Source organism: Amblyomma mixtum, chromosome 3 (assembly GCF_055824585.1).
Source record: "Amblyomma mixtum isolate Tamu chromosome 3, ASM5582458v1, whole genome shotgun sequence".
NCBI lineage: Eukaryota > Metazoa > Arthropoda > Arachnida > Ixodida > Ixodidae > Amblyomma > Amblyomma mixtum.
In genome coordinates, this window is record NC_143014.1 from 332,619,951 (window position 1) to 332,647,383 (window position 27,433).

Here is a 27,433-nt window from a genome sequence, read left to right on the forward strand (position 1 = left end):
TCTCCTACAATATTTTATTAATCAACCAGGCATTTTGTTGAGGTCTACATCAAGGATGGAATATTTCTGTATAACATGGTTTTCATTAAAATATCTAAACTTAATTTTAATGAATTAATTCTAATTAAGTTTAATTATTATGCAATGCAAAATAGCTTTTTAAATGTAGCAAACAATGCCTTCGCACTTTTGCGACATTGTTGTTTTTGCAACTGAAAGAAGGATAAAAAGGAAATTGCACGGGCCTGCCTAATTGCATGTGCTGAGGCACAACTGCTGCCACATGCAGATAGAGGAGAGTTATTTACCACTGCTACAAAGCCTCCAGCAATGGCAGTACACTCAGTAAAAATTGCGAGGGGGGGGGGGCTAAATAGAGAATTGGCTGATATAGCCCAGGTTCTGTTTCAGCTTCCTCTGTGCACTTCTACTTTTCCAATAAATAATAGCGGAGGACGTAGCACAAAATGCTCACTACAGCTGACACAGACATGTCGTCCGAGACGCACATAAGTTCATTGAGTTTTGAGTAACAAAAGAATAAGAACTTCGTTTTCTGCTTCACAGAGCTGATATCATTTGATGTGCCTACTAAAATGACTATCATGTTTACTTGAGAAGGAGCAACTCATTTAATTTTCACTGATGCACGCTAGTGAAAATAACGGGGTAGCACATATGTCTCCAAAACCTGTCTTGCTGGCAGCTACAATTAAGAGCCTTCTTAATCATTTTCCTCAAGCGATAAGCGCAGAATATTTACGAATGTTAGCACAATTTTTTCGCTCCTTCAGAAAACTTCAAACTTTATGTGCAAATCAGTAGCTGTTCTACAACCTTGCCGACCATCTGTTCTGGCTAAAATTATTAAAAGAAATATGAAATAATTTACGGCAGTTGACTTATTAATGAACGTCTGGTATAAAAACACTTCATAACAATCATCACTGAAAGTAGCTGGGTCAAGTCTGAACTGCCTGATTCTTAGCTTGATGCAATGTCACTCTTGGTTAATGAGCCACACCGTGCAACACTTCTCATCAGGGAGAAACGGAAACAGGCTAGATTTGTTTCCCGTGTGTTTTGTAGCTTTCAGCCGCACCAAACCAGAAAGCATATTACTTCGGCTCCTGTCCTCATGACTGAAACAATGTAAAAGAAATACAAACAAAATACCAAACAATGAAACTACCCCAATACATTGCCAGAAATAGCACCTAGAAACAAAATGACAAGTTCGGCTCATAATTGACTCATTTTTGGACGTATAGGTTGCTGCATTTATACAATAGACAATGTTTTATTGGGGTTTAATGTCACAAAGCAAATTATGCTATGTGGGATACCGTAGTGAAGGGCTCCGGAAATTTCGACCACCTGGGATTCTTTAATACGCACTGACATCACGCAGTACATGAGCCTCTAGAACTTCTTCTCCATCGAAATTCACCCGGCGGGGCCGGGATCGAACCCTCGTCGTTTGGGTTAGCAGCCGAGCGCCATAACCACTGAGCCACCGGGGCGGCCTACAAATGACATTGATATGAAGGAAACGAGAAAGATAATGAGAGCACATAATTAAATCAGTATTAGGTCGATATTGAAAGGTGCTCAAAGAATGCAAAAATTTGCCAAAAATATTTCGGTGCAATATTTCTACTTGCGCCAGGAGAGCACGATTTTGAGCCGTAAACCGGCAAGGTAGAAGACTGGTTGAACGACGCATACAAAGAAGAGAATAGTAGCAGACCGTCCATTCATCTTGATCCCCCACATGAATGAGAATATACTACTTGTTCCGGCGTCCAACAACGAACACGCAGCGTGGAAGCAACAAGAAGAAGAACGTTTATTCGGGATTGCTTGCTGGTATATATAGCCTACAGGCGGCTGCATGATAACGGCCACGGGTTACAGATATCAGATATCACGGACCGGGCCCATACAAAGAGCGCATGCGCGACTGATACAATACATCTTCCTCGGTGTAGTCTTTAAAAGTCTGAGAGCACAATACGCGACACTTGCTGGAAATTCTGGCCGTAGTGAAGACGATTGGGCTGTCTCTTTTGTCGGGTGGATCGCCTTGGCATAAATTGCGTGGGCTGTGTTGTAGATAGTGATGCTCCCGAATTTTCCTGGGCTTGCGTGGGCTGTGTTGGAGACTGTGACGCTTCCGCGTTTTCCTGGGAAAGGTCTTCGCTATCAGAGTCATCTTCCGTTAACTCGCTTTGGAATGGCTCACGTGTGGCCAGAAGATGTTGTCGGTTGCGTCGAAGCATTCTGTTGTCCTCTGTAAGCACGCGATAGGACCTTGGAGCCACCAGGCCCATGACTCGAGCCTTGCAGTCCCATGCATCCCCTCGTACTCTTACAACGGCATCTTTCTTGAGTTCGGGCAGATTTTTTCCTTTGGAGGGCATTTGCTGGCGTGGTTGGCGCCGGGACGTCTGTTGACTGGAGCATGACACGAAGTCTGGTAGCCGAGTGCGTAACTTTCTGCCTTGAAGAAGCTCTCCAGGGGAGCGGCCTTCGGCTAGTGGAGTTGAGCGATAACCGAGAAGGCCCAACCAGAAGTCCTCGTTGAGTTCGCCAGTCTTCTTCATTATTCTTTTGACAATTTGGACTCCCTTCTCGGCGAGGCCATTGGACCGTGGGAATCGCGGACTCGACGTCACATGCTTGAAGTCGTATCTAGAGGCGAACAAAGCAAATTCATGTGATGAAAACTGAGGACCGTTGTCGGTGCAGACTTCTAGCGGAATTCCATACCGTGCAAAAATTGAGCTAAGCTTAGCAATGACAGTGCATGACGTTGTGTCAGTAAGCTTTTCGACTTCAGGGAAGTTTGAAAAGGCATCGAACACGCACAGGTAGGAGTTCCCGCCGTACATAAAGATGTCAACACCCACCCTGTACCAGGCATGGTCTGGGATCGGCCTAAGCACCACTGGTTCGGTTTCTTGTTTGTACGCGTACTTTTGACAAACAGAACATGACTTCACCATGGTTTCAATGTCGGTGTTCAGTCTCGGCCAGAATACCAAGCGACGGGCTCTCGCTTTGCACTTATTTATGCCTAGGTGACCTTCATGAATGCGACCCAGTATTTCAGCTCTCATAATCTTCGGAATGACGACCTTTGTCCCCTTCATAATAATGCCATTAACCTCTGATAACTCAGGACCAAAAGGTTTCATCCAGCCTTCAATTTCTTCTCCATTCCTTAGTTGCCGCAACACTGTCTGCAAGTCTGGGTCAGAGGCTGTCGCTTCTGCCAGTCGATCAAACATTTTCTTGCTTACCAGCTCCGAAGTCACGCTCACTGCATGAACGTCGACGTCATCAGTGAAGTCATCACGTTCGCTTGGAACGGCTGGCGACGACCTTGAAAGCATATCGGCCAGGAATAGCTGTTTGCCTGGGACAAAGTGAAGAACGTAATCGTACCTTAGCAAGCGCAGGAAAAAACGTTGGAGTCTTGGTGGCATGTCACCAATGGCTTTCGAAGCAATTGCTATCAATGGTCTGTGGTCTGTTTCGATGGCAAACTTGCGGCCGTAAACGAAATGAAAAAATTTTTCACAACCGAAAGTAATGGCCATTGTTTCTTTCTCGATTTGCGCGTATCTTTGTTCTGCCTCTGTCATTGTGCGTGATGCATAGGCGACCGGCCGCCAACTATCACCGTAGTTCTGAAGAAGGGCAGAACCAATCCCATTTTTCGAAGCATCAGCAACGATCTTGGTCTCTCTAGCAGGATCGAAAATGGCTAGCAAAGGTGGACCGCTTAGTGTATCACAGACAGCTTGCCATTCTTTACAGTGGTTTTCAGACCATTCAAAAAGGGTGTCTTTCTTAATGAGGCTTCGTAGAAGCGTCGTCCTTTCCGCCAGATGCGGTATATATTTTCCGAAGTAGTTCACTACCCCGAGCATTCTGTGAACGCCGGCTTTGTCCTTTGGCTGAGGCATTTCACCTAATGGTGCGATCAGTGCGGGGTTAGGTCTTATTCCGTCTTTGTTTATGACGTCACCCAAGAAATCAATTTCTGTGACACCGAATTTGCATTTCGCTGCATTGAGCGTCAGGCCGGCCTTTTTGGCTAGTTGCAAAGCTGTGCGGAGGCGAGTATCGTGCTCTTCCCTTGTGCTCCCCCATATCAAAATGTCATCGACATAGATTCGGACCCCTGGAGCCTGGTCGAATATTTCATTCATAGTTCTCTGGAAAACCTCAGGCGCCGAAGCAATGCCGAAGGGAAGTCGCAAGAAACGGTAGCGCCCAAAAGGTGTTCCAATTGTGCATACCTTCGATGTAGCTTCATCTAAGGGGATTTGATGGAACCCCGAATATGCGTCGATGCGAGAGAAAAAGGCGGCCCCGGCAAGCTCAGCCTCAATGTCATCACGTTTAGGCATTTGATAATGTTCTCGCTTCAGGCACTCGTTAATTCGCCTGGGGTCAATACATATGCGCAGTTTCCCATCCTTTTTTCTGGCTGCAACAAACGGGCTCACCCAATCAGTCGGTTCGCTGACTTTGACCACGATGCCAGCACGCTCCATCCGATCCAGCTCTTCTCGCAGGGGCTCGAGCAACGCCAAGGGCACCCGTCGCACCGGCTGAACTACCGGTGTTGCATCCTCGCGCAGAACCATGTGGTAATGGCGTGCTAGGCAGCCGATGCCCTGAAACAACTCGGGAAATTCCTGAACCACTTGGTCAGTGCTGTTCGTGTGCACAGCGTTCACAGAACGTGACAACAGACCTAGCGCTTCACTTGCAGAAAGTCCCAATATGGCCTGCTTGCTCTTCTTTACAATGAAGAAGTCGAAGTACCCCCTTTGGTCGTTCACAACCACTTGCAGCGTAGCCACGCCGATATGCTTTATAACGTCACCGGTGTATGAGCGGAGGACGGAATGGCTTGCTCTTAAACCAGACTTTGCTTTGAGCCTTTGAAAAACGGAGTAAGGCAATAAATTCGCTTGCGAGCCCGTGTCTACTTTCAGGGACACTACTTGGGAAGCCACCCTCGCGTGAATGACCCAATCCGCTCTGTTGCCAAGGCTGACGTCGAGTATTTCAAAACCTTCCTGCTCGCCGCGTACTTCACTTACTTGAGACACTTTTTTGCAACAGGCCGAAAAATGGTTAGCGCCACGGCACCGGAAGCATGTTTTGCCGAATGCTGGGCATCTGCCACGTTCGTGGAAGCGGTTGCACTTAGAACATTTGAACTGCCTGCGTGTTTTTATCCGGGCAACTTCCTGTTCTCGTTGGGCCTCGTCTAGCTCCGGACACTCTGAACACTGTTCACAGGCTGAAAATTTGCCTTGTTGGCGCGTTTCAATTCGTGCTACTTGCTTCTCCGCTTGAGCCCATGTATTGTTTTGTTCGGCGCATACCTCTTCAGCCTTGCAAATTTCCTCCCCCCTCAGTAGAGTAAGGTCCTTAACTTTCAGCATCTTTTCGCGCAATTTGGGATTATTTGTGCCAAAGACAACCTGGTCCCTGACCATGGAGTCACTCAAGGTTCCAAAATTGCAGCTGCGTGCCAGTCTCTTCAAGTCCCGTGAAAAGTGTTCGAAGGGTTCGCCCTCAGCTTGCGTTCTTGAGCGAAAGACATAACGCTCGTACACTTCGTTTTGCTGCTGTTTGCAGTATTCCTCGAACTTCTTCGTAACTGTTTGATAATCTTCCTTGCTTTCGTTCTCCGAAAACAAAAAGTTGTTGAATACCTCTAGGGCGTCTTCCCCGGCCACGGTGAGCAGCAGTGCGGTTTTAGCTCCTTCCGTCCGCGGTTCTTTCCTCGGCTCCGTGGCCTGCAGGAACAGCTCGAACCGCTGCTTGAAGAGGCTCCAGTTCTTCGCGGTGCTACCGGACAGCACCAGCGGCTGGCTTCACTAAATCCATCGTGCAGAGCACAGGGACACCGCTTCGATCAGCGCGTTACTGCATACGTGAACGCAATCCCACTTCTGACACCATGTTCCGGCGTCCAACAACGAACACGCAGCGTGGAAGCAACAAGAAGAAGAACGTTTATTCGGGATTGCTTGCTGGTATATATAGCCTACAGGCGGCTGCATGATAACGGCCACGGGTTACAGATATCAGATATCACGGACCGGGCCCATACAAAGAGCGCATGCGCGACTGATACAATACACTACTCTTTCAAACAATCGCATTTTTTACTTGAGATAGCTCTCACCGACCTTGCGCGGCCTCGGCCACATCACGTCAGGAAATACGGAATTGTGTGCCACTTCGAGTTCTCGCATCCAAACTGAGCTTGCTAACTGTGTTGTTGTTGTTGAGAATGTAGGAAGGATGAAAACGAAAGTGGACGGGCCTGCCCACTAGCTCGGGCTGAGCCACACTTGCTGCCATGTACAGACAGAGGAGAGATTGAAAGAAAAGACACTCATCGCAACAACTGCGTCCGCCCAGAGACGACGCCAGCTGTCCTACAGCCAACGCTCGACGGTGCGGGCTGCAATGCCACCTTGAACCACTGAATCCGCAGCATAAACCAGCGTAAAGTTGAACAAAAGTTACTTGGGTAGTCTATGGAGTACACATCTTATCAGACTCGCAATAAAGCATCCTAAATAAGATTTCAATGAATTCAACATTTATTGCAAGCTGCAGAAACTAGGCCAACTATGAAGAGAACATCTGGCAACAAAAACCTTGAAGCAGTAATTGCTAATTATTTGCATCACTTTGTAAGGAAAATAAATACACCTAATTTTTTACTGCAAAGTAAGCAAAAGATGGTCCAAAGTTTAAATAACAATTTTTTTGTTTACATAAAATACTGGCCACCCTGTGACAATCGTAAAATCTGGCAACATAAAAAAATAAATAAGCTTAGTGTGTAGTTACAACCATTTTAATATTTTGTAGAAAAAAGAAAGAAAACCAAAACCATTATTTTTGGCGACAATATCAAAAGTTACCTGAGGTCATAGAGTTTCTTACTATTACCTAGAGGGAAAGCTGGCGGCGCTGCACTTCAGCCACCATGCCACCATGGACGCTCAAAGTACAGAGGCTAGAAGGTTTTCCTAGTGTCGGACCGAGCCGGCGCAGCTGAAATAACTTGCTATGCTCAAGGCAGATGGCGCTGCCGCCCGCTGGCGTGCGGCGGGCGCAAGAAGCCGCTATGGGTAGTGCTCGCTGGTTCAGTCGGTTGATCGTGTGTGGGTTGCTATCACTGCTTTGACAAGGCGTTGAAGTGTTAAAGACGCGGTGCAAACACTGGCATAGGTTCTCTTCTCATTTAGATTCGACACGGACTAGCTGTAACACCGACAGTGTGCCGCGGCAGGAGCAAATGCAAGCGTCACGTCGGGCCTCACCTACTGCGCCGTAAAGAAGCGTAAAAACGTATTTTGTACATGATACCGAAATGAGAAAAGGAAGCGGCACAAATTGCAGGGTGGAACGTCTTTATTACACAAGATTCCATGACAACAATGTACTAATGCCTTTTTTTGTGCGAAGTGCCCTGTGCGAGGCTACTGACAGCGCCTCATTTTCAGCAACTTTTTCTTTTCTCGCTGCGCGCCGCGCTCTTCGTTTACCGACTTTACAAGGAAATGCATCCTGATCAAGGCGTACAACTTGACCTCTTCTGTCGTAATTCGACGTCCATGCTCCGCGCAGCCCACACCTTGAAGCTCACGTCCCTGAAGAAAATGCAGAAAGCTGACCATGCTATCTGCGTGTAGCTCATTGCGGCTGAAAAACACCGTAAATGCGTCCTCAAGCTTAGCTATGAGCTGTTCAATTGGCCTTGATGGATAAACTAAGCCTCCATGGTCAAAATTTCGAGTAAGTGAGGCATTGTTGTTTGACTCGGCTTGCAAAGGCGAAGTGCTGAAACAAGTTGCACATTCGGGGCAAGGAAATCTTTTAAGGATTTTTCTTACAACATCCCCAGCTACATAAAAAATTAGTCTGCTGTCACTTTTTTTGTCTACATAGCCCTGATGATCGCTCAGGCTGCTGTGCTCCTCGAGCAGCTCTGCAGCAGAAGCCAAGTTTCCGCCATCCAGTAAATTATCGACAAGTTCAGTTATTCGTTCATTTTTTTCTTTAGGAACATCAGATGGTTGCAAGAGGGCAGTCACGACTTCTGCAGGTACGTTTGCTCCTTTTGGAGGCTTTGCGAGGCTGTAGAAAGAAAGGTTGTTGATAATTATCAAAAACTGCCCCACAGTTGGATGATCATTGCAACCGAAGCACTGGCGCACAATCCCAAATACATTCTCCATCCTGTCTTGGCTTAGGTTTGCAGTCAACGAGTACTTGTATTGCAGCGACGTGGTCAGGTATTTTACAAGCAACAGTGTGCTTTGCAGCGTTACACGCAGCCCAAGGGCAGTTCCTGCACTTAAAAAGCCGCCACCATACTGTGCAGCATGTTCCTCCCATTCCTTGAGAAAAACAATGAACTCATTCAAAAACTGTGCACTTCTTGAATCAGTACGAAGGCCCTTTGATGGGATTCTAGATGACATTATAAAAATTAGTCTTTCCATTAGTTTTACAAACCGTTCTGTGGGTTCGATGTTTCTGACGTTGTCCCTTTGCAAATGGTCCCGGTAAAAGAAAATACCCTTTAGTACCTCCTGACTGAACAGCTGAAATGCAAGGTTTACTCGCATTTTTTCGAATGCGTTTGGATGCACATGTGATTGCGTGATGTGTGGCATCACCTTCAATGTCACAAATCGCCCGCGCGCACTTGCCAACTGGCTGGGCGAACGGCGCGGCTTGCATAGCGCGCCAAAAGCCGCACGCCTGGCAGCTGCAGCGCCACCTCCTACGCTGTGCATCCAAACCGGTTTCACAGGGGCCCCTTGAAACGGCGGCCGTTCACGACACTAGGAAAACCTTCTAGCCTCTGTACTCAAAGCATCATGGGGCGGTGAGCTACTTGTTGCGGCACAGCCGTAATTTTTCAGAAACATTGAGTGGCACTACTAAGACGTTTCATTCAGAAAACTCTGTTCGTGTGTGCGCAGACGACTTTCGCGCGAACGCAGTGTACAAAACCCATAATAGTGAAAACGCGACGACACACGACGCCAATAAAAGGTTTCACTTTTCCGAAATGCCACTAAAACCTCTTATAGTATTTAAGCAACAACATCTTTTTTGAAAACATATTTACTTTTAAAAGTGGGCCTGTTAATTACGAAATATTAGTTTTTATAGTGTTCATTACTAGGCCAATAGGAGAGCGAGTCGTCTCTTATTTTGGGCAAACTTTGCACTGAAATGCTTTTCTGCTCGTTTGTTGCAATCATTAGACAAGATATTGAATATTAGGACGTTTGTAGTTATCAAACAGCTTAATTCTTCTATTATTTTTTGGCCAAAAGTTGCAGTTCCGCAACAAGTAGCTCACCGCCCCATGATGCTTTGAGCGCCCATGGTGGCTGAAGTGGTCTCGAGGGGTCGCCATGCAAACTCCCATAGACGGGCTGACAGCTTTCCCTCTAGGTAATAGTAAGAAACTGTATGCCTGAGGTTACCCTTCAACATTTATTGCAAGCTGCAGAAACTAGGCTAACTATGCAAAAACATCTGGCAACAAGAACTTTTGGTCAACATTTTCCAAATATTTGCATCAACCACTGATCTCCACTAGGGGAGCTGGATGCCGCATCGGACGCCCGAAAGTGAAGCCACCGGAAGTAAGTGGCCTTGTCCCGGAAGTCAGCCTTTGGCAGTGCATGAAATCGAACCTCAGCACGGTTTTTCAGTTCCAGTTTTGTTTTCCTAGTTAGCATTTCGTCTTTTCGTCGTTCTCGTCTTTCTACATGACAATGCCTACCTGTTGCGCCGTCAACTGAGCGAGGAGACCAGCGAAGTCTTCGGGAAAGACGTTTCAAAAATGAGGGTCCATTGCATCTCAATGGGACGACACTAGCAGACGACAGGACGTCGCTACACGCAGCAAGTATGGAGCCTCGTCTACTCGGCTCGGTGTCGTCTCGTTTGCCTAGCTTCGCCAACTCTGCTCTTTACTGTGATGCTTGTTCCCACGCTCAAGGCCAAGTTATGCTATCAATGGGGGATAATCATAAGAAAGAATAGGTTGAAACATTCACCAGGCAGCTTACTTTGCAGCGACCATTTTACCGAATTATGTTTAGACCGAACCGGAGCGAGGGCTAGGCTACTATCTTGTGAGGTGTCGAAGGTGTTCGGTTGGTTCACATTAGCGCCTCCAAAAGGTATGGTACTGCTTTTTCGACGGAGCGTGTCATGTACTGTTTCGTACTGTAGCAAGTTAAGCTTGAATGGGCTTTTATTCGTGGTGCTTGGTGCAGTTGACTTCTAATAGCGCTTCTGCAGCTCGTCTTTCTTGTTAGTCGTTCCTCTCGCGCTGTGCCTTTTCTAAATTCGGTTTTAAGATGACCTAGCCTCATCGTCATCCCACTACTTCTCCTTCACGCTCGGCAGACAAGAACCAGGCAAGAACATAGTGTTTAATGCACGTACCCCTTTGCTGAGGCAGGGTGAGACCTGCATGCCTGTTTTCTTCGATTTCTCTGAAATTACAGGGTTCTGCACACAATGCTCACATTTCTCGCGTTCAGCTTGCTTGTTACTTTCATATAACAGCAGAAATTACAAGAGAACAACGCAAAAAACTGAGAACGAAAGGGCGAAAGTCGCGACTTTTTGCATTGAAATACACAGCAGACACCCGACTTCCGGGACAAGCGGTCCAACTTCCGGTGGCTTCACTCGCGCTCGTCTCGGAAAGCGGGAATGCGGCATCCAGCCACCTAGTGGAGATCAGTGGCATCAACTTCTACAGAAAATAAATAAGCCTAATTTTTTACTGCAATAAACAAAATATGGTTAAATGTTTACTTCGCAATTTTTGTTTGTTTACAGAAAATACTGGCCACCCTGTGACAACCGCAAAATCTGGCAACATAAAAAATAAAGTTTAGCACATGGTTACAACTATTTTAATATTTTGTAAACAAAGGAAAAACAATACTATTGTTTTTGATGACAATATCAAAGGTTACCTGAGGTTACCGTTCAACATTTATTGCAAGCTGCAGAAACTAGGCAAACTATAAAAAACATCTGGCAACAAGAACTTCTGCTCAATTGTTTCCAAATACTTGCATCAATTTTTACAGAAAATAAATAAGCCTAATTTTTTACTGCAAAAAATAAAATATGGTTAAATGTTTCTTCAAAATTTTTGTTTGCATACAGAAAATACTGGCCACCCTGTGACAATTGTAAAATCTGGCAACGTAAAAAAAATAAATAAGCTTAGTGTGTAGTTACAACTGTTTTAATATTTTGTAAAAAAAGAAAGAAAATCAAAACCATTATTTTTGACGACAATATCAAAGGTTACCCTTCAACATTTATTGCAAGCTGCAGAAACTAGGCTAACTATGCAAAAACATCTGGCAACAAGAACTTTTGGTCAACAGTTTCCAAATATTTGCATCAACTTCTACAGAAAATAAATAAGCCTAATTTTTTACTGCAATTAAAACAAAATATGGTTAAATGTTTACTTCAAAATTTTTGTTTGTTTACAGAAAATACTGGCCACCCAGTGACAACTGCAAAATCTGGCAACATAAAAATAAAGTTTAGCACATGGTTACAACTATTTTAATATTTTGTAAAAAAAGAAAGAAAATCAAAACCATTATTTATGACGACAATATCAAAGGTTACCTGAGGTTACCCTTCAACATTTATTGCAAGCTGGAGAAACTATTCTAACTATGCAAAAACATCTGGCAACAAGAACTTTTGGTCAACAGTTTCCAAATACTTGCATCAATTTCTACAGAAAATAAATAAGCCTAATTTTTACTGCAATAAACAAAATATGAATAAATGTTTACTTCACAATTTTTGTTTGTGTACAGAAAATACTGGCCACCCTGTGACAATTGTAAAATCTGGCAACATAAAAAAATAAATAAGCTTATTGTGTAGTTACAACTATTTTAATATTTTGTAAAAAAAAGAAAGAAAATCAAAACCATTATTTTTGACGACAATATCAAAGGCTACCTGAGGTTACCCTTCAACATTAATTGCAAGCTGCAGAAACTAGGCTAACTATGCAAAAACATCTGGCAACAAGAACTTTTGGTCAACAGTTTCCAAATATTTGCATCAACTTCTACAGAAAATAAATAAGCCTAATTTTTTACTGCAATAAACAAAATATGGTTAAATGTTTACTTCACAATTTTTGTTTGTTTACAGAAAATACTGGCCACCCTGTGACAATTGCAAAATCTGGCAACAAAAAATAAGGTTAGCACATGGTTACAACTATTTTAATATTTTGCAAAAAAAAGGAAAAAACAATACAGTTGTTTTTGATGACAATATCGAAGGTTACCTTAGGTTACCGTTCAACATTTATTGCAAGCTGCAGAAACTAGGCTAACTATAAAAAACATCTGGCAACAAGAACTTCTGTGCAATAGTTTCCAAATACTTGCATCAATTTCTACAGAAAATAAATAAGCCTAATTTTTTACTGCAAAAAACAAAATATGGTTAAATGTTTACTTCAAAATTTTTGTTTGCTTACAGAAAATACTGGCCACCCTGTGACAATTGTCAAATCTGGCAACATAAAAAATAAATAAGCACCACCATCCTTCCTCCATGATAAGCTTAGTGTGTAGTTACAACTATTTTAATATTTTGTAAAAAAAAGGAAGAAAATTGAAACAATTGTTTTTGACGACAATATGAGAGGTTACCTTAGGTATAAACATACACCTCCCTCAATTCAAATGCTCTGAGGGTGCTAGGAAAGAGACGAGGGCAAAACAAAACTGTAGTTGTAAGAAAGGGAGTTAGGGTTTGCTGCCTCAGCGGCTAGCGCCGACGAAGGAGAGAAAGAAGAAGGAAGACGAAGTGAGGAAGCTCGGGTGCGCGCTGTAGTGTTTGTAATCAGTCTAGCCGAATGTTACCACTCTGTTGGCCACTATGAAAAGAAAAAACATGGCGGCTCAACTAACAGGCTCGCTCTATCAGTATCGCCCAATCTAATCAATTGGGCCCTATCACAGTCTCCGGGAACGCTACGATGGTGTCAGAAGTGCTCTTTTATCTCCTGTGAGTACCACTACATCAAGAGTCAGTCCATCCAATCACCCATCAGCAACAAGCGGCTACCGGCAATCATAGCCATGGCACATGCGCTCCCTGCCTTCCCGAGTTTTGACCTTCGCGCTACCGACGACAACAATATTGGTCACGAATGGACGAAGTGGATAGAAAGGTTCGAAAATTTCTTTGAGCTTGCGATATCTCGGCAGATGCACGCAAGAAGGCACTCCTCCTGCACTACGTCGGTGAAGAAGTCTACGACATATATCGCTCGCTCCCCGACAGTGCTGCGCAAGGGGCAACGGCTACAAGCACGACCCAAACCACGCAGAGTACATCGACGCCGGAATACGATGCCGCTCGAGCGAAACTGAATGCATATTTTGGGCCGCGAGTGAACTCAACATTTGCTATCTACAAATTTCGTCAAGCTCAGCAAAACGTTGGTGTGTCACTGGACGTCTTCTACGCGCGCCTCTGGCAGCTTTCTCGCCAAAAAACGTCGACTCTGAAGTCAAGAACCAAATTATTCTCGCTACAACGTCGTCTCGCCTCCGAAAGTATGCCATGCTTCATTCCCTCACGTTGCCGGACTTACTTAAGCAAGGAAGAATGCTCGAGCGTATCGAACGGGATGTGTCCGAAATCGACAAGCAAGTCGATAACAACGCGGCGGTGTTCACAGTGCACAAGGAAGGATAACACCATGGCCAACACCAGAGAAACAAACGACAGATGCCACGGCAGGCCTACACACTGCAGCGACTTCGTGTCTCGTTAGCAGATTGTCGCAACTGTAGCGGCAAGTGGCCTCACCAAGGCGGTCGATCCAGTTGTGCTGCATGGGGCAAGACTTGCAAGGCATGTAACAAGGTTCGTCATTTTGCATGGTTCTGTCGCTCGACCAGGAGAACAGTACATGCACTGGACTATGACAATGACTCAAACACACAGCCTGCAGTAAGAAGAGTTCAAGTACTAGAGAGCCTGCAGCCACCTGTGACACCAGTCCAAGCAGCGACGAGTACGTTTTTGTTGCCATGACTTCCCTTCAATCAAGTTCATCTCCAAAGGCTGTTGTCACTGTCAACAATGTGCCAGTCACTTTTGTAATCGACACAGGTGCTACAGTGTCAGTTGTTGGCAAAAATGAATTCAAGAGCTGTCGCCTAAATGGGAATCTCCAAGAAACATCCATCGGAGTGTTCCCATACAATTCAACGTCTCCACTTCAACTTTTGGGCAAAGTCTCTGTTACAATGAGATACAAAGATGAGTGCATTGAAGAAAACATTTTTGTCATTCCAGGAAACTTTGCACCACTTTTAAGCTTCACAGCAGCAACCAATCTGGGGCTTGTCCAGATCACGTACCAAGTTTCTAACAATCCAGGTGACAAGTCAATCGTGGAAGCATTCCCCAAATTGTTTAGTGGAGTTGGAAAACTCAAAAACCAACACATCCACCTTTTTGTGAACGACACAGTCCCACCTATTGCACAACCACACTGGCGTATTCCGTTTGCCTTACGTGATGCCACAGAAAAAAAACTTGAACGCCTCCTGTCAGAAGACATCATAGAGCCAGCCATCGGACCTACACCGTGGGTGTCCCCTGTGGTTATTGTGCCTTAACCACATCAGCCTGATGAAATTCGAATCTGCATTGACATGCGTGTTGTGAACAGTGTCATTCAACGTGAACGACATCATTGTTGCCTTGAAAGGAGCAACAGTATTCTCCAACCTTGACCTGAAGAATGGATATCATCAGTTGGAACTTGACACTTCTTCAAGGCAGCTCGCAACTTTCTCAACGCATATTGGCTTGTTTTGCTACAAACGTCTCAACTTTGGCATCAGCAGTGCGGCTGAAATCTTTCACAACACCATCCGCCAAGTGCTCAATGGCACCCCCAATGTCCTGAATGTCAGTGATGACATCCTTGTTTTTGGCCTGACAAAACCAGAACATGACGCTTCATTGAAAGCAGTTCTGCAGCGACTCCAAGAAGCTGGACTGACACTCAACGAAAAAAAGTGTCATTTTCAACAGCGAAACTTCTTTGGACTTATTTTCTCAGCTAACGGCGTTCGTCCTGATCCCAAGAAGATCCCTTCCTACAAATCAAAACACCAGTCACCGCAAGAAGTGGAGAGCCTGCTAGGCATGATCAACTATTCAGGCCGATTCCTGAGAAATCTAGCCAATCTCACACAGCTATTACGTGAACTGACATTTAAGAACGTTGCATGGGAGTGGACAGAACGACAGCAGAATGCTTTTGAGAGCTTAAAGTAAGCCATGTCTGATGCATCCACCCTTGCTTACTTTGACCCATCCAAGCCGACAGAACTGGTAGTAGATGCAAGTCCACATGGACTGGGTGCTATCCTCACACAACGTGTCAGTGAACACATTGCAGTGATAGCCTATGCAAGTAGAGCGCTCACACCTGCTGAAAGCCGCTACTCCCGAACAGAACGTGAAATGCTCACAGCTGTATAGGCAATGGAACACTTTCGCCTTTATCTTTGTGGAATTCACTTTCTTTTGGTGACTGATCACAAGCCTTAGTGAGCATACTTTAGTGAGATCTCCATCGTCTTGCAGGCAAGCATCCATTGATTATCGGAGGGGACTTCAACAGTCAGCACACTGACTGGGGCTACCGCACCACCACTGGACGAGGCCGGCGTCTCTGGTCCTTGGTGCAAGAGCTCTGCCTCACAATACACAACAACTTTAACACCCCCACGAGGATTGGTAACAGTGTCAGCGCGGACACCAGCCTGGATTTGACACTGAGCCGCAACCTTGTTGGTATTACGTGGACCACAACGTGTCATACATTAGGAAGCGATCATTACATCCTCTCCATTACAGTACCGTACAAGCAAAGACAGGCCCGTCACCTAACACACAAAATCACCAACTGGGATGCTGTCCGCTACGCACGGGCGGCCCTCCCTGACGCTCCCATTATAGACATCGACCAGTGGGTGGCGTCGCTCATGAACGATGTCTCCACACACACGCGAACCCTTGTGACAACATCAGACATGCCCAACCTCGACACTCGCCTGGCCCACCTATGGGAGGCCCACCATAGCATCCTAGAGCGCTGGAAAGGGCAAAAGCTCGATCGGACCCTTAAAAAACGGCTGGCCGCGCTGCAAACAAATTACTGAGCACACTAAGGAGCTCTGCCGATCAAACTGGGGTCAGATTTGCGATAGTTAGGCTGGCAATCTGTCCTCCAAACATAGCTGGCAACTCCTCCGTCAATTAATTGACCCCACGCAATCTAAAATAGCCACAAAACACCACGTCACACGCCTTATACACAAGACCGACCTTTCTCCTGACGCACTCATCAATATACTTAGAAGCACACATACAACTCCCGGTACCTGAAACCCCCTGCCCCCCTATACAGGCGCCCCGAATGCCAACCTCGACGCAGAGATCACGGAAGCAGAAGTCAGAGCAGCCCTCCTGACTCTCCGTTCTAACTCCACCCCACGAGTTGACCGGATCTCTAATAATGCCATGCTCCGCAATTTGGACGATAAATCGATCGCCCAGGTCACGAAATACTTCAACAAATGCTGGCAGGGGGGCACTCTTCCACAATACTGGCGTCACGCCAAAATCATTCACACCAAAGCCCCACAAACCTCTTACACCCTCAAATCTCTGTCCCATTTCACTAACCTCATGCCAGGGCAAGCTTTTCGAACACGTCTCACTCGCCCGACTCACCCACCACATGGTAGAGCAAGACCTCTACCCGCACAGCATGGTGGGCTTCCGTCCCCATCTGTCGGCACAGGACGCCATGCTCCAACTCACACAAGACATTTTCGATCCCCTCCTTCCGGGTCACACAAAAGCTCTCCTAGCCTTGGATCTCTCCAAGGCCTTTGATCGCATAGACCATCAAGCTATCATGGCAGCCCTCTCCCCCTTGAACATAGGTGAACGTATGTACACCTATATTCAAGCATTCCTTACTAACAGCACAGCCGAAATTCACTTCGGTCCCTACATATCCCCCCATACACGCTTAGTGGGGTTGGCACCCCCCCAGGGATCCGTCCTCTCCCCTTTTCTCTTCAATGCCACTCTCATTCCCCTCGCCTGCAATCTACAAACCATCCCTAACCTTCGTCATACACTTTATGCGGATGACATCACGCTATGGACCACCCATGGCAGTGATGGAGACATAGAAAATACTCTACAATCGGCATATAACCTCACCCAAACACATGCGCGGAATATCGGACTCTCCTGCTCTCCGGAGAAGCCGGAGCTCTTTATCATCCGCCCCACAACCCGAAACTGCCCCAGAGCCCCCATCATGGTGACACTGGAAAACCGGCACATCCCGGAAGTAAACACTCTCAGGGTACTAGGCCTCCACATCCAGAACAACGGGAAAAACACACTCACCATACGGAAACTCAAGCAGACGACGGTGTCGATATCCCACCTAATCCGCCGCGTTTCTGCACACCACCGGGGCATGAAGGAGCATGACCTATGTCGTCTCATTCATGCCTTCGTCCTTAGCCGCTTTCTCTTCACGCTCCCCTACCTGAAACTCCAGACCGGGGAAATCTCCACCCTGGATGCCATGATCCGAACAGCATTTAAGACAGCACTACACCTACCCTCAAATACCTCAACTGAAAAACTCCTCCAACTAGGCCTGCACAATACAGTAGGGGAGCTTATCGAGGCCCACCGACAGGCACAATACATACGTCTCGCGAAAACCACCACCGGCACACATCCTACACACCCTCGGTATCCACCTACCAGCCACGGATCCCACACAGCTCCAGTTCCCCCGCCACATTCACCGCGAATTATTTATTAAACCTCTCCCCAAAAACATGCATCCCACCTACCACGAACCCCGCCACAGAGCTCGCGCACGGGCACTCCACAAACACTATGGCACGGAACCGTATGCCATTTGGGTGGATGCCACATGCACGGGCGAGGACGCGGTTGTAGCCATCACGAACCCTTCCCTCCAACCGATTGCCACCCTTCACATAACCCCTACTGCCACTTCGGAGGAGGCCGAAGAGGCCGCCATTGCCCTGGCCATCACACGCACGGAGGCCCGATATATTCTATCCGACTCTAAAACTGCCGTACTAAATTTTGCTCGTGGGAGAGTTCACGTCCCTGCATTTCGCATACTGAACTCCCTCGCCGCGCACCCACCCCGCCACATGGAGTTGATATGGGTGCCTGCCCACTCCGGGAATCCCGGAAACGAGGCCGCCAACGCTTTAGCCCGAGGTTCTCTCAACCGGGCACCGGCGGCCACCGACCTGGGGTTCTCGCGGGAGCGCATGCACTAATTCAGTGAAATGACACAGGCCTGCAAAGCCGAGCGTCGGCTCTACCCTCCACCCCATCCCTCCCTTGACCATTATCATCAGTGACGCGGCAACATCGTCGTGACAATGTCGGCTGATGTACCGCTGTTTGTGCAGGTTCTTGCTGGATTCATTTCCATCGTCTTGGGAAATGCATCGTACGCTGACACGGGCTTCGGTCGTCGCCTGGTATCTACAGATGCTTTTCGCCCATCCGGTGCGGGAGGCGTATTCTTTACGAACTCCGATATGCTGGGGTGGCTTCACGTGGATTCTACTATCTGCGCATCTTCATCGAGCACAGTGACGTCATCCCCCCCTCAAGCCAGGCTCTTGCCAATAAAAGGAACGTCTGGGTCTTCCATCGGCAGTGGACGCGGCAACATCGTCGTGACAATGTCGGCTGATGTACCACTGTTTGTGCAGGTTGGTGAACGAAAATATGCCTTCCACAGCAATTACATTTTTTTTATCGCGTTGCCGTGTCCACGCACATTGATCGTTTGCTTGAATGATTGTATGTCAATGGTAGGCCTGTTGCTGAAGCTATCAGGTGATGTGGAGGAAAATCCTGGTCCTCAGACGGCGGAAATGATTAAGCAAGTGATGGAAACTCAAACTGAAATCCTCACCAAATTGAAGGAAATTCAGGAAAATCAAACGTCTTCAGAGGCACGCATGCTTGACGTGCAATCCAGGCTGTCTACTATTGAACAAAAGCTAATAAACTTCGATGAGGCTAGAGACAGGCTTTCTAAACTAGAGACATTTGCTGAAAGATCTGACATAGAAATGGCAACTGTTTCCCGAAAACTTGATGAATTAGAGAATCGCTCGCGACGCAATAACCTAATCATACGAGGTGCGAAAGAAGTGTCAGAGAGCGCAAAGGTCCTATTGAAAAAAGTGAATGAAGATATTTTTGAAGCGAAACTTAAACAAACGGTTGACTCTATTGAACGCATTCACCGACTTGGAACGATGAAAGAAGGTAGTGACCGTCCGATCATTGTTAAATTTACAGACTTTAGGGACAAGATGAGATTCTTGAGTAATTGTTTCAACCTGAAGGGCACTGCGTATAGTGTAAGTGAAGATTTTTCTAAGCGAATTGTTGAAATAAGGAAAAATCTCTGGAACTCATGTGCGAATGAACGAAAGAACGGTGCGAAAGAAAGTTAATTTTTGATAAGTTAAAAGTCAATAATACCCTCTACGCTTGGGACGAGGAAGCCAAGCAGCGGTTTAAATGCCGGGATGATTCTAGCAATGAGTGACTGAACGATCATAAACCTGATTGCTTCAAGATTATAAATGTGAACGCCAGAAGCATGATTAACAAAGTAGATGCGATAGAAAGTATATGTCTTGAACATGATCCTGATATTATAATAATCACCGAGACTTGGCTACACAAAGGTATCGGAGACTGTGAAGTTACACCCCCCGGCTACTCCATAGTAAGAAAAGGCCGTGAAAGGAGAAGTGGTGGCGTTGCGATAATAATAAAGAGCAACATAGCCTTTTCTGTCATGGAAGGGTTTGGAGATTTAGAAACTGCATGGATCAAAATCAGGCTGAATTCTTGCAGTGTCTTAGTGGGAGCTTTCTATCGAGCTCCAAACTCAACTGCTGATGTGCTTGTTGCTTTGAAAAGATTATTGGACTCCAAAATTCACTATGGTGACAATATCTTGTTACTTGGTGATTTTAATCTGCCAGAAATTGATTGGTTGTCTATTTCTCCTGGCAATGTTGATGTAGCTACTGGTGAACAGCTGGTTTAACTCGCATATTGCTACGATTTGAACCACATTGTTGACCAGAGCACAAGAGTATCTTCAACCACATCCTCGATATTGGATCTTGTCTTCTTGTCATCCGGTTTACAAGAGTTTTTGCAGAGTTGTGATGTGGAAGAGGGTTTGTCTGACCATAAGATGGTGGTTGTGTCCCTCAATATGATTCCTGATATCCGTTATAAACCTTGTAGAAGAGTTGTTTTGAATTTTGCTGCTGTTTACGATGTCGGAGTATTAGACTACCTTGAAAACTCGTTTGAGTAATTCATGAGCTTATATGAAGACGGAGCTGGAACCGATGAGTTGTGGGAGTTCTTTGCAAATATGATAGCACATGGAATCAATATGTTTATTCCTAAAATCATGAAAACAATAAGAAGGAATCCTTGGATTAATAGGGCTATCATTCACAAATAAAGACAGCTAAAACGTAAGCGTAAAAGACGCTCAGACCATCCAAGTCCTGTACTGAAAAACTCCATACATCTAATGAGCCAAGAATTAAAACGCCTCATCAAAGAAAGTAACGACAAATTCTACAGTCAGACTCTAACAAGGTTTCTAACCGAGGCACCTAGCAAGTTTTGGAGGTAGGTAAATCGCTCAGGTAAAAATAAACAAGCTAATGATGAAGGGAGCATAGAGTTGGCTGAGAGATTTAATTGATTTTTTACATCGGTTTTCACACGTGATGATGGCGAATCCCCGTGTTTTCAGCCTGCAGATAGTCCTCCTATATCGAATGTAGAGATCAGTGAGGAAGGGGTCCTGAATTTTCACTTGAATATAGACACCAAAAAGAGTCCAGGCCCAGATGGAATCCCGAATGAATTTTTATATAGATATGCAGAGTGGACCTCCAAATTTCTAGCTAAAATTTTTCAGTCATCTGTTAACAGTGGTTGTGTTCCCATTGCTTGGAAAAATGCGAAAATAGTGCCTGTGCTTAAAAGTGGTCCTACTTCGAACGTTGAGAATTACAGACCTATTTCCCTCATTTGTGCTTGCTCTAAGATACTTGAACATATCATCTACAAACATTTATTAACTCACCTTGACCGTAACAATTTGTTATTTGCTAATCAGCATGGCTTTTGCAAGGGACTTTCCACAAACACACAACTCACTGAAACTGTACACGACCTCTGCTTGTCAATTAATTCCCGCATGCAAACAGACATAGTATTTTTAGATTTTGCAAAAGCGTTTGATAAAGTCTCGCACCCGAAACTGTTACTTAAAATCAGATGCATATTTAAAAATGAAACGATAACTAAGTGGTTTACGTCCTATCTTTCTTGTCGAGCACAGTATGTTCAAGTTCATGCTCATAAATCCAGCATTAGTCCAGTAGACTCCGGCGTTCCGCAGGGCAGCGTCCTGGGCCCGCTCCTGTTTTTGATTTTCATCAATGACTTGCCTAACGAACTGAATGTACCGGTCCGACGGTATGCAGACGACTGCATCATTTATAAAGAAATTGGTACTCTGGAAGATCACGTTGAACAAAATCTAAATTTGCAAAAAATCAACGAATGGTGCAAAAGGTGGCAGATGGTATTAAATCCAAATAAAACAGTTTCTATGACCATTACAAGAAAGAAAACTATCTCAGATTTTAGTTATAGTATCAATGATAGAATAATAACCAGGGTCAATAAATACAAATACCTTGGATTAACACTTACTTCTGACTTACGTTGGAATTCACACATAGATAATACATGTTCCAAGGCCTCAAAAGCACTCTCGAGCCTCAGACGAAATATGCATAGTGCAACCCCTTCAATCAAATGTCTAGTTTTTAAGAGCTTGATAAGGCCCATTCTCGAATATGGAAAAATTGTTTGGGACCCCCACACTGCATTCAGTTGCTCTAAGCTGGAAAGAATTCAGCGTCTGGGTTGCTAGGTTTATATTTAATAGGTACCGACATTCTGATTCCCCAACGTCTTTGTGTAAACGTGCTGATTTGGAAGCGTTCGATTTTAGAACCAAATGTGACAGGCTCAACTTTCTTTTTCAGATTATTAATCGCAGCTTGAAAATAAACCATTCAATGTACTTTGAAATTAAAACTGGAGAAATATCACGTCATCGTCACAGCTTGTACATACCAATGCCCACAGTCCGAAATGATTGCTTTAAATTTAGTTTTTTTCCCAAGAACCATTAAGGAATGGAATATGCTACCAAACTCTGTTGTCACCTCACAATCTCATAGGGAATTTTTAGATAAGCTGCATGATGTTTTATCGTCTACATGAAATATATGCCAGTGTTTTATTTTTTGTATAAGTGGTGAACGCTTTATGTAATGTATTTTGTGCCCGTTTCAATTGTTTGTGTTCTTGCAATTTTTCATGCCTCATTATCCACTCCTGTTATAGCCCGTGATCTGGGCTGACAGTATAAATAAATGAATGAATGAATGAATGAATGAATGAATGAATGAATGAATCAGACACTTTGGAGGCGGCTTCAAACACGCACCTTACCCTCCCCTTCCTTATATACGCTCGCGCTATCACCAAGTCCACACAAATCCCTCCTGTACCCTCTGCCACCACCCCAAAGCCACTCTAGACCGTATTCTTTTCCTCTGCTCGGCGAATCCTCCCCCGCGGGGCCTGGAGCACCTTACTACTTGGGAGGCTTGGGAGACCCTACTGCGTTCTGAGGACCCGGCCAAGACAGCCATCGCCACCAGCCGGGCTGCCAGCGTCTTGAGCCTCCGGGACATGAACGTTTGAGTGCAGTGGGGCCGTGCGGGGGCCCAAGGACCTGTGTGTCCCAAACTCCCCAGTTGTAAATAAAGTTTTCACCACCACCATCACCATCTGCCCGCACTGAGCGCCTCGCTCTACGCATTCGACAGTACAAGTTTGCCAAGTTTGCATTCGACAGTACAGTGCATCACACCGCAGGAAGGGTAGCGGATCGGGCTAGTTGGTGCAGATTTGACATTTTTCAAGCGCTAAGACAACAAGGACGAAGAGGGACGAGCGCAACAAGAACGAGCGCTCGTCCTTGTCTGTTCCCTCTTCGTCCTTGTTGTCTTAGCGCTTGAAAAATGTCAAACCGCAGGAAGTAGCAACCTTTCCGATTACCTTTCCAGGCACCCGGTTCACGAGATGAAAATACATGCCCGCATCGGCAAAGTACCCAACAAGTACGTTAACTTCATCCAGTGCCATAGCATCCCAAATGCGTTCTCGGTTTAAGAAGTTGCTGAAGAAACTAAAGCAGACCAGCAGCTACAATTACTTGTCAGTGCTATCCAGCACCCGACACTTAGCAGCTGGGTCTCAGTTGAACTGAAGCCATTTGCATCTATAAAGACTGAACTAACAGCAACACCTGAGGGCATCGTCCTTCAAGGAACGCGTCTAGTTCTTCCCACTAGCCTGCAGAAGCAAGCAGTGCTGCTCACCCACAAGGGTCATCAAGGGATCGTCAAAAGAAAACAAATGCTTAGAGAAAAGGTTTGGTTTCCAGGCATGGATAAACTAGTACACGCTTTGATTAAAAGCTGCCTATCATGTCAAGCAGTCGTTCCCCAAGCAAAGCAAGAACCACTTGCCATCACTGAACCACCCAATGGTCCCTGGGTGGAAGTTTCTGTTGACTTTTGTGGTTCGTTCCCAGATGGAAAGTACGCTATGGTGATAACAGATGACTTCTCGCGATACCCAGTAGTACAAGTCACACATTCCACAAGTGCGAACAATGTGCTCCCCTTGCTGCGACGAGTGTTTTGCCAGTTCGGAATCCCTGCACAGGTAAAAACTGGCAATGGACCACCATTTCAAGGCAGAGAGTTTGCTGCACTCTCGAAAGAGTTAGGATTTCGACACCATTGGGTCACACCTTTGTGGCCTCAAGCTAATGGTGAAGCTGAACGGTTCATGAGAACATTGAAAAACATGTTCACACAAGTCAGCTTGAGAACACAGATTGGAAAGTAGAGCTTGACACTTTCCTGATGTCATATAGATCTTCCAAACACCTTACAACAGGAAGATCACCATATGAACTGCTGTTTGGCAGACCAATGAGGAATCTTCTGCCGTGCTACACTGAAGCTCCCTCGCACAATGAAGACTTAACAAGGTTGAAAACAACTGTTCTCGAGAAAAAGGCATACAACAAGCATCATGCTGATGCACGAACACATACTCAACCACATCGCTTCTGTATTGGTCAACGAGTCTTGTGCAAGCAAGAAAGACGCGACAAGTTCACTGCATACTATGATCCAGACCCTTATACCATTGTAAGCATTCATGGATCACAAATCAAGGCATCGAGAGGAAACAGAGTAATAACGCGCAACTCAAGTTTTTTCAAAGATGTCTCCGGCCTGCCTCAAACAAGCATCAGCTACAACACCGCTCGACCGCGATGACATCATATATCCACCACCTGTAGTGAACCAGCCTGCACCTCCTATATTGCACCCGCCTACACCACCTGCATTGCACCAGAGTTCTCCAACACGGTGCTGTCCACAGAGAAACAGAAACCCTCCACGTCATCTCTCTGACTTTGAGACCTGACTCTGTGACTGTTTGACAGTGAGGGGCCTTTAACTGTGACAGTGTGTGCACATCCATTTAACTTTCCCTAAGGAGGGTAGTGTAGTGTTTGTAATCGGCATCTAGCCGAATGTTACCACTCTGCTGGCCACTATGAAAAGAAAAAAACATGGCGGCTCAACTAACAGGCTCGCTTTACTCGCTTTATCAGTATCGCCCAATCTAATCAATCGGGCCCTGTCACAGTCTCCGGGAACACTAAGCGCGCTTGCGAACGCCGGCCTGCTGAGCAGCACTGCTTGAGCAAGTACTTTGGCCATCCATACTAACTGTGCGAGTCCCCACATTACACTTGGCAATGGAACGTCGTACGTCGGCAGGCGCCCGTAGTCATGAGAACCGGATCCGCGCATGCGGCACCAGCGGGCCACATGACCAGCGATACCGCAGGCATAGCAAATTGGGCGGTTGTCTGGGGTGCGCCACGGATTCATAGGACGGGGACGGGTGCGAGGCAGAGGATGGTGAGTGAGTGGCTGTGCAGGGGCGAGCTGCCGCTGAGGGTACACGGTGACAGGTGGCGCATAAGCAGGCACAACCGGCTGAGGTCGTGGCCGGGCGACTGCTTCAGCATATGTCAGTGGTGCAGTGACCAGAGGAGGTGAATTAGTGGGCAGCAGGACCTCAGCTACCTGCTCCTGGATGACACGCTGAATAGAAGGTGACAGCGATGGCGTTGGGGCGGTTTGGCAGGTAACCAGCGATAATTGACGAGCGACCTCCTCCCACACAAACTGCTTGATGTGCTGAAGAAGTGTCGGCTGATCGTGGGCAGGACCGCCTACTGCCAAGCTCGAAATGGTGTCGTCCGAGCAAGTGTACGGCGGTTGACATGTCGCTGTTTGCGGAGCTCGTCGTAGCTCTGGCACAAAGAGACGACGTCGGAGATGGTTTGGGGATCTTTAGACACCAACATTTGAAACGCATTGTCCTCAATCCCTTTCAGAATGTGTCGGATTTTGCCAGCCTCGCTCATAGATGGATTGAGCTGCTTACACAAATCAAGACGTCCTCGGTATAACTCGTGAAGTTCTCGCCGTCCTGCTGGGCACGACTGCGCAACCGTTGTTCGGCACGAAGTTTTTGGATAGTGGGGCGGCCGAAGACGTCAGTCAGGCTGGTTTTTAGAGCCGCCCAGGTAGTAAAATCCGCTTTGTGGTTGCGGAACCACAAGTTGGCGACATCGGTCGAGTAGAAAATTACGTTCATGAGCTTAACGACGTCGTCCCATTTGTTGTAAGCACTCATGCGTTCGTAGGAGGCCAGCCAATCTTCTACATCGGTGTCGTCAGTGCCGCTGAAAATCGCATTGTCGCGCTGACTGACGGCACCGGAACAGATGACAGCGGTGGGGACAGGTTGGGCCGAGGTTTCGGACGTCGTGGTAGATCCTGGTAGCCTGGGCATCGTGGCTTAGCTCCAGGGGAAGAGCAGACAGCACCTCCACCAAGTGTAACGCGGGGACTCGCGCAGTTAGTATGAACGGCCACAGTCCTTGTTTCAGCGGTGCTGCTCAGCAGGCCGGCGTTCACAAGCGCGCACCCGAGCTTCGTCACATCGTCTTCCTTCTTCTTTCTCTCCTTCGTCGGCGCTAGCCGCTGGGGCAGCAAACCCCAACTCCCTTTCTTACATAGTATATGAAAAACGAATCAATATTGGCAGAAAAGACCCCTGAAAAATAAAGACTGGTTAGAACTTATAAGAAAATTGCATTCTCAGTGGAGGGAGAGAGAAAAAAAGCTATTATGAGCAGAGGTTGGAGGGGGGCCTTGAGTAGAAACCCCCTCAGCCGCGCCGTGAGTGAAAGGATGAAGGAGGGAGTGAAAGTAAGTGGAGAGAAAGAGACGCAGTAGTGGAGGACACTCGATTAATTTCCATCGCATACTTAGTACTTTGGTTTCATAAAACGAAAACTGCATTCCGTGTACATGGGGTAAAGCATTTCAATCCTTACTAGCTTCGGCAATAAAGACAGGTTTAAGCTAGGTTAGTGCGCGTTTAGACATAAACAAGTTCACGTTCTTGTCGTACAGTGAAATGATATTTCTCATAAAAGACATCTCAAAATTTTTCGCCTGAAAAACAAAAAGCGCGGGAGGCACGGAAGGAGCAACGTTCATTAGAAAGTGCGAGCGTGGAGTCAATTGCAGGCAGAGCTGCGCAACGTGCCATAAGACCTATGTTCTAAAATTTGGCGGCCTAATTGAGCCAAAACTCCAAAGTTAGCAGGCTGTTGCGGCAGTTGTGAGGTTTATACGCTGCTCAGTGCAGAGTCGCAGTGGAGGGCTCCGGATTAATTTAGACTACCTGGGGTTCTTTAACGCGCGCTCAGGGAGGTCTCTGTCACGATATGGTGGGCGGCTAGATGTTTGATTGGCGCCGAAATTATAATTAATCGGGCCAACCTGCCCACCACTGCACTCTCCGTAAATTCGGAGGGGGAGGAGCGACAAACCTCTCCACCCCGCGTGCGGAAGAT

The 27,433-nt window shown here is 46.3% G+C and overlaps 2 pseudogenes across 1 annotated transcript; both read left to right on the plus strand.

Annotated features, from left to right (window-relative positions):
• Positions 1–13,052: 13,052 nt before the first annotated feature.
• Positions 13,053–18,758, plus strand: LOC149355973 (uncharacterized; annotated as a pseudogene). The gene is made up of 2 exons (XR_016289780.1): positions 13,053–15,449; positions 18,672–18,758. The product of XR_016289780.1 is annotated as an uncharacterized LOC149355973 (transcript).
• LOC149355974 (uncharacterized) lies at positions 18,642–20,005 on the plus strand (annotated as a pseudogene).
• The last annotated feature ends 7,428 nt before the right edge of the window (positions 20,006–27,433 follow it).